Genomic DNA, 7,516 nt, shown 5'->3' with positions numbered 1-7,516 from the left:
TTCCGTCAAAATTTTGAACCATTAATATCTTAGAAAATTAGTGTATTTTCACATTTTAAAACCGAAAATCATAAATATTTTTTTTATTTCAGTTATCGATAAATTTACGAAAATAATATATGTAATTATATATATTTCTTTATATTTAATATCTTGGCTTAATGCTTGAGAGTCTATGTGCGATTAGAGAAGTCACATGGATGAGAATTTTTGTCAAAATACTATTTTCAATCAAATAATATTAATATAAAAAATGAAGTTTAAAGAAAAAAACAAAAATGAAGTTCATTAATAACAAATTATTAATGAATGGAGTTTTTTCTTTTTTATAATTTTATTAGTTTAGTAAATGTGTACAGAAAAAAATATAGCAAACAAAAAGTTAACATTTTCTAATTTTGAAAAAAAATGAAAAACTAAAAATATGGTGTGTTAGTGGTTCGAAACACTTGAACTCAGGGAAAACTAACAGCTGCTTTACCACTTGGACAGTAGCTATTACTATCATTTATTTGTATTTTTTTTTTGTAATTGTAGCTGACCATTCGATTAACAATGCCATGGATTTCAAACCCTAAATTAACCATATATATATATACTAGTTTTTCTTTTCCTAGGTCATTTACGCCCGCCTCTCTTTTTCAGCAGAGAAGAAAAGATGGATCCTCTCTCAACCCTTAAGTTTCTTCTTCTTCTTCTTCTAGTCAACACCCGTCTCCTACAAAGCCTCTCAGGTTTTTGTCGTTCTCCTTTTGTTCTATCTTCCGAACTGCTAGTCCGTCTCAACAGCGTCGTTTCGTTTCCATTTCTAGTGGGTTCATCTCGAAACCCGTCCCCTTGTGGAATCGGTTTCTCCAACTGTCTGTGGTCAGTACTTCGATGAGGTAAGTCATAGTTTGTAGTTGCTAATTAATAGTTGTTGTGCTTTAATAATAGCGATACTTCCTTGGTTCTCAGATGGTGAGTTGATGGGGTTGGATGCCAAGCCTTCGCCAGATTATTGAGGTAAACAACACGATTTTGTACTGTTAGATTACATGATAGTATATTTACTGTCTCTATTGCATTTCTTTTTATATTGAAATTAAAGAATCCAAGTTTATTTCTTTGGAGCATTTTTCACTATTTTTGGATTACCTTTGTTATTGTTGTTTTAGTTTATCATCTTGCATTCTGAAGTGGTTATGTTTGCTGAGGATGATACTCCATGAGATAGGAGTTGGGTATCAAATGTAAAACTAATTTTCTGGAAATTGATCTGCTATTAGTTTGGATATTAAGAGATAACTGGCTTATTAAATCTGTTAATTGCCTTGTTGTCTGCCTAACTTAATTGAGAAGGTAGAATATGCTTCCGTTTGCTATGCTTCTATTTTTTAGTGTGATAAAAAACAAAAAAATATAATTAGTTATTCATTCCATATCCTTTTGTTCTGGTAAGTTGAATAATTTTTTAAGGTCTGTGTAGATTTGTGATCATGGCCTTTGATATCTGTGGCTTTTTTTTCATTGTCTAATTGAAATATGGAACCATGCAGTTTGCTTAGTGAAAGTGGCAGAAAGCTATTTAATCTCTAGTAGAATATATATTAAGATGCTACAAACCTTTGATGTTTCCAAGCTTAAGTACCTTGCCAATTTTTTGTTTTTTTTTTGTAGAAAGCAAGGATGCTCATCAACTCTCTTAAGTTTTGCAACTTTTGTAGTGGCTTGAAGCTGTTTGTGTGAAACATCTATGCCTCCATGATTCAGAAGGTAGTCATACTTAAGTCTGCTGGGGAATGTTCTTTCATTAGCTCATATAGTTCTATTATTTTTATTAATATTACGCACTGATGTTTTTAACTCTTAACTATTGTGAATGATGTTCTGTTTTCTTGTAGGAATTCTGAAGAAATCCAAGAATTTTATTGTAAAGACCTTGAAAAATGACGTATTATATATTTGAGGTAGTATCTTATATCTTTATGATATTGCTTTTTATCTTTCAGTTTAGTGATCATGGACAGATTTTACTCTTATAGGATGTTGTCTGATTGGGAATATATAATCACATTGGCAGATTGATTTCACTAAATGGTTTTTTTAGGTGTGACAAAAAATTTGTTAAACCAACTAGTTTTTGTTGATAAAAAAACCGTTTGATTTACTTGAGTAGGGGATAACAGAAATTATATGCAATAAATTATATGTAAAGCTTTATTTCATATTCTTTTTCATTAACATGAGTTATTCTTCTCGAAGGAATTTGATACGAATAGTGTCAATTCCTACGGTTTCCGATTTGTCAATTCCGGTGAGGCAACACCTATGTGATTCCTAATAGATTTCGGAGCTCGTAAACGACCTACACAACAATCAATTATAAGTATCAAAGCAAGCAATAAACATTAACACGTATAGTGAAAACGGAATCGTAAATCATGTATTATAAATATGGAATACGAAAATATGGGATACAACCAAGCCTAGTACATAGAAAGAGTACAAGCTAATTAAGAAGTAGAAAGGGAAGAAGAATCGGCCCTTAAGACTAGCTAACCGGACTCAAAGTCGTCTCTTAGGACTTGGAGGTGGAACTCTCGAGCTTGGTGAATGCGGATGGAGCGGAACTTCAGCGGAGTAACGGGAGGATTATACAAGCTCTCAAGGTGTAAGGAACTCTAATACATGGAAAATTGAATACTGAAATGAGTGATAATCACTCTTACTTATACATCAAGCTCGGGGGTAGAATCATAAATACACAAGTTGCATTATTTCTACATTTTTCCCAGGTCACGCCCCGTGTGGACAGGCAGGCGCCCCGCGTGTTTTCCCATTCCGTTGACAATTTCCTGCATGAGGGCCAGATTCAGGCCTGATGTCATGAACACGCCCCGCGTGGACAGACAGGCGCCCCGCGTCTTTTCCCATTCCGTTGATAATTGATTGTGTGTGGATCAGAATCAAACTAGTGGTCATAACCACGCCCCGTGTAGGTTGGAGTGCGCCCCACGTGATTGAGTCTCTGGGGTTTAATCGCTTGAATCATGTCTTCGGCGCCCCGCGTACTTGAGCTTCTGAAACTTAGATTGAAAAATTGCTCCTGTATGCCTCGCGTATTAATAGAGACGCCCCGCATGTGTCGGTGGATTTTACTTCTTTGCTTGTACCTGTGAAATACAATTCTCGACAGCCGAGTTAGATTGACGCTTATTTTTTCGAAATTAACTGAAAACAAAAGAATTTGATCAAAAGCATAAAATTTATTTTTATTTTGTTATTTTATTAAAAACACATTATTTTTGTAATTAAACTCACTTATTTAGTCCATAATTGAACCGTAATCCACGCTAAAAGATAGGGACAAAATGCCCCTATCCCTCCTCCTCTGCTATTCCTCCAAAAGAATTATCTACCGGTGCCGATAATCCTACTTTTGATTCCTGGGAACAAAAGGATCAACAAGTCCTCTCTCTCATAATCTCATCTCTTCCCCCTGCTTTAATTCCGTAGATTGTCGGAGCCGAGACTGCGGCTGCCGCTTGGATAAGATCACTAAAGCCTATGCTGCTGGTTCCCAAACTCAGATCCGAGACCTGAAGCAACGTCTCTTTCATCTCAGCCGAGAGAATGATAGTATCTCGAACTATCTCCAAAAGGCCAAATCCATTTATGAAGAACTTGCTACTTTACAGAAACCTGTTGCTGAAGAAGATTTCATTGTAGCAATTTTGGAGGGCCTTGGTCCTGTCTACAGGCCTTTCACTCGCGCATTAAGTGCTCGTCACGAACTGATTTCATTCGATGATCTTACCGGTCTTCTCCTTTCTGAGGAACGACAATTGGAGCGAGATAATTTAACTGCCTCCTTTACTCCTTCTGTCCATTTCACTACTCGCACCTATGGGCGTGGAAGGGGCCGAGGACGTAATAATTTTTCATCACCTTCTCTTGGCTAAGGCCTATTGCCACTTCCACAGACTAGTCGTGTAAATGGGAACATTTCTGCCTCTCTTGATACTTCCACAATAGTTTGTCATAACTGCAAGGGTAATGGTCACATCTCCAGGCAATGTCCCTCTCCCCGATTCAACCGTAATACAAGAGGCTCCTTCAAACCATCCTCTAATATGGCTGCTACCTCGCACTCCAGTTCCACTGATTGGCTTTTAGACTCAGGTGCAACTCACCACCTCACATCGGATTTGGAAAATCTCCATGTTCACAGTGAATACAATGGCCTTGAAGAAGTTATTGTAGGTAATGGTCATTCTATCCCAATTTTTCATGTTGGTCATTCCTCTCTTTCAATTTCCTATACTCCTGTTAATTTTCAAAATATTCTTCATGTTCCTTAAACTCTTAACAATTTGTTGTCAGTTTCTTCCTTAACTCGTTAGAACCCTATTTCCATTGAATTCTTTGCTAATCACTTTGTTTTGAAGGATTTGAAGACAAAGAAGGAGATCTATCGGGGAACCACTAAAAATGGGCTCTACACCATGTCGCTTCCATGTCCAAAGCAATCTGAAATAAAAGCTTTCAATATTAGTCTTCCTTTATGGCATGCTAGATTAGGACATGCTAGTTTTCTGATTGTTAAGAAAACTATTGCCTTGAATAATCTTGCTGCTGATCTTAATAAAAATATTGTTTCTCCTTGTGATGCTTGTTGTGTTAGTAAGGCTCATCGCCTTCCCTTTCCTTTTTCTTCTTTTGTTGTATCTAATCCACTTGAGTTAATATGTTCTGATGTTTGGGGTCCTTCTCCAATTACTTCACATGACAACTACAGGTTCTATGTACTCTTCTATGATCACTATAGCAAATTCTCTTGGCTATTTTTTTTTCGATACAAATCAGAAGTGTTAAATGTCTTTATTAAGTTTCGCACTCTCGTTGAAAAATACTTTAACCGTCCAATTCTTAATTTTCAATCCGATTGGGGTGGAGAATTTCAAGCATTAATAGAATATCTTAGTAAAAATGGGATAAATCAACGTATTTCATGTCCCTACACTCCCGAACAAAATGGGTGTGCGGAGCAAAAACACCGTCATATTGTTGAAACCGGTCTTTCTTTATTATCTCATGCTAAATTGCCTAATCAATTCTGGACTTATGCTTTTGAATGTGCCATGTTTATAATTAATCAGTTACCTTCCAAACTTCTCAATTATACCACTCCATATGAAAAATTATTTGGCAGTGTTCCTGACTATAACATGTTTTTCCCCTTTGGTTGCTTGTGTTATCCATGGCTTAGGCCTTATAATTCCAACAAATTGATTCCACGCTCTCGTAAATGTATTTTTCTTGGCTATAGCAAAGTTCACAATGGATATAAATGCTATGACTTACTTAACAATAAACTATTTATCTCACGCTATGTTGTTTTTCACAAACAGGAATTTCCCTACCCAATGTTGGTACGTGAAGGGCATATTGAGTCTATTACCAATCAGCTTGAAGTGCCAGTATCAGTCTCTTTTCCAGCTACACATCAACCATTTACTGCAATCCCTCCCACTGCCCCAAGAACAACACCGCCCACTAATCCTAATCAGGACATTATACCCTTTTAATCCACCTACTCTAATTTGGCCCAACAATACATCATGCCCATCTACCTCACGCCCCAATCTCTCAACCTTTCCCACTTCACCTATTCACATTGATTTATCCTCATATAACTTACCTACTGCTCACTCACGCCCTGCACAAATTAATTCACCTTCTCCCATTAATGAATCAACTCCTATATTTTCTGCCCCTCCCGCTCAGCGAAAAAACCCAGAAAATTACTTGCTCCCAATCACCCCATGGTTACTAGAAAACAATCCGGCTCGCTTCCCCCTAAATCCCTTCAAGCCTCTACTGACCAACCTACCCCGACTTGTTACACAAAGGCTATGATGAGTCTTGAGTGGCGAAATACGATGCAGGAAGAGTATAACACTCTCATTACTAACGGGACATGGCAACTTGTTCCGACAACTGAAGCTAAAAATAAAATTGGATGTCTGTGGGTATTTCGTCGCAAGCTAAATCTGGATGGTTCTGTTGTTGGGGTTTAGTGTCCTATAGACAATTGTTCTAGGATACAAACTTAATGTAAATGAAGTGTTCTTTATATCGTTTGTTTTAATGAGATATATGTTTTATAACTATATAAAGGCAATCCCTTTTAGGAACTAAATAAAGTCTAATAAAAGGAAATCCATATGAAACCGTTACACTTATCCACCTCATACATAAAAAAGAGTTAAGCTTAGAGTTTACGCTTAGAATTTACCTAACTGGAAATTGATTTCTCTGGGTAGAGATTTTTACCACATCATTCTTTCGTCCGCAGAGGCTCTCCAATCCGGTTGGAGTCGTGGTGCCATTGCTCTTAGGCATGGGATTATGCGTTTCATTCCTTGGAGCCCAGGATTTAATCCGAACTCTCACAAATCCACATCTGCTCAAGTTTGGGTCCGATTCTACAATCTTCCTTGGGAATTCTGGGATAAGAGAATCATGGCAAGCATTGCAAGGGAGATTCGGGTGCCCCTTCGTTTTGACAAGAATATTGTGGAGGGTGAAATGGGTCATTATGCTCATATATTGATTGATGTGGAGCTTTCTAAGGAAATTCAATACAAACTAACGGTGGATACTGACACCTCAATGTATTGGATTTCCCTTGAATATGAAAGGCTTCCTGACTTATGCTCCATTTGCCATTCCATTGGTCATTCTGCTGGAGCTTGTAGGAGGAACCTTTATCGTGAAGAACATGTTGACATAAAGTAAAGAAATGGGATCTCTCGAGCCCCGAGGTAGGTCTGTTACTCAGATTTGGAAACAGAAGAGAGGAGTTCACATTGATACTGGTGAATCCTCTAAAGGAGCTCCTGCCAAAGGAGAGTTTGACAAACCTAATAACCGTGACTTGTAGATAGTACTTCATGTTGGTCCCTTATAACATAACAAGTTAGTTCCAAGGGGGGGGATAGGAACTATTTAAAATTTTGTACGTTGAGGCTGACTTCTTTTTCTTTGAAAAAGGTTTACATAGCACGCTGAGTGAACTTAAGACACTAGCTTAGTCAACTGGTGACTAAGTCAGCTTCTTTCCTTGAGTCAGGAGATAGCACTTGAGTCTATTCCTGAACTCAGATACTCAATGCACACAACTCAGCGTGACCTCTTTACTTAGTCAGTTTTTAAGCAAGCAATATATATATCAAAGGAGTTTAAGGTTAGAAAGAAGTTACTCAACAGATTTATCCAGGTTCGGCCTCTATGCCTACGTCCTGTCCCCGGAACACGTTCCGAGCTTTCGAATTCTCTACTGAGCTCTTTAAAGGTAGAGCACCAAACCTTTTACAACTATAAGCTGAGTATAATAAGAGTACTGTCCTCTATACCTCTACTCACTCCTATTCTACCGCTGAGTACTATAACCGAGTAATCAGCCTCTCCTTTCTATTTCTAGAATTGATAATAAGATTGTCCTAAACAACAATTGCTAAGACACTTTAGA

The 7,516-nt window shown here is 37.4% G+C and overlaps 1 long non-coding RNA gene across 3 annotated transcripts; it reads left to right on the top strand.

Moving 5' to 3' along the window:
• Positions 1–632: 632 nt before the first annotated feature.
• Positions 633–6,061, top strand: LOC136216885 (uncharacterized). Of its 3 annotated transcripts, none has more exons than XR_010683394.1 (5): positions 633–884; positions 958–1,005; positions 1,660–1,755; positions 1,884–1,949; positions 5,394–6,061. It is a non-coding gene; the product is annotated as an uncharacterized lncRNA (long non-coding RNA). The 3 variants fall into 3 exon arrangements; XR_010683393.1 differs by lacking the exon at positions 5,394–6,061 and adding an exon at positions 4,431–4,498; XR_010683392.1 differs by lacking the exon at positions 5,394–6,061 and having other exon boundaries at positions 1,884–2,149.
• The last annotated feature ends 1,455 nt before the right edge of the window (positions 6,062–7,516 follow it).

Source organism: Euphorbia lathyris, chromosome 2, assembly GCF_963576675.1.
Source record: "Euphorbia lathyris chromosome 2, ddEupLath1.1, whole genome shotgun sequence".
NCBI classification, from domain to species: Eukaryota; Viridiplantae; Streptophyta; class Magnoliopsida; order Malpighiales; family Euphorbiaceae; genus Euphorbia; species Euphorbia lathyris.
The sequence above is the reverse complement of the archived record's forward strand: the minus strand, read 5'-3'. Positions and strand labels throughout refer to the sequence as shown.